Genomic DNA, 435 nt, shown 5'->3' with positions numbered 1-435 from the left:
GCCGGGGTCCCTGCGGCCGGGGTCCCTGCGGGGTCCCGGCGCTGCCGCCGCCCGCGCGGCCTCCGCGCCGCTCCGCCGCTGCAGCGCGGGCGCCGCTTGCGTCAATGGGAGCATTCAGAAACCACAGGCGCATTTAAAGAGGCCGGCAGCAGCAGCCACAGGAAAGATTAACGTGTTCCTGAAGCAGGAGGAAGCCTCCGCGAGGCACGGCCGCCCGCGGCACGTTAACGCGCAGAGGACCCCGCGGCGCGGCGAGCAAGGTAGGTGCCCTCGGCGCTCACTGCATCCACCTGCAGCTCTGCAAGCGCTCGGCRCAGCGCACGGACCGGGCGGGAACACGGGCAGGAGTGCGGCACCGGCACCCGGGCACCGTGCGGCACCACAGCGCCCTGCGCACCACGGCAGCCCCGCAACCGCCCGCCGCTCTGCCTCCAA

This window comes from Nothoprocta perdicaria, unplaced genomic scaffold, assembly GCF_003342845.1.
Source record: "Nothoprocta perdicaria isolate Ctin4 unplaced genomic scaffold, notPer1 scaffold_4, whole genome shotgun sequence".
Lineage (NCBI taxonomy): Eukaryota > Metazoa > Chordata > Aves > Tinamiformes > Tinamidae > Nothoprocta > Nothoprocta perdicaria.
The sequence above is the reverse complement of the archived record's forward strand: the minus strand, read 5'-3'. Positions refer to the sequence as shown.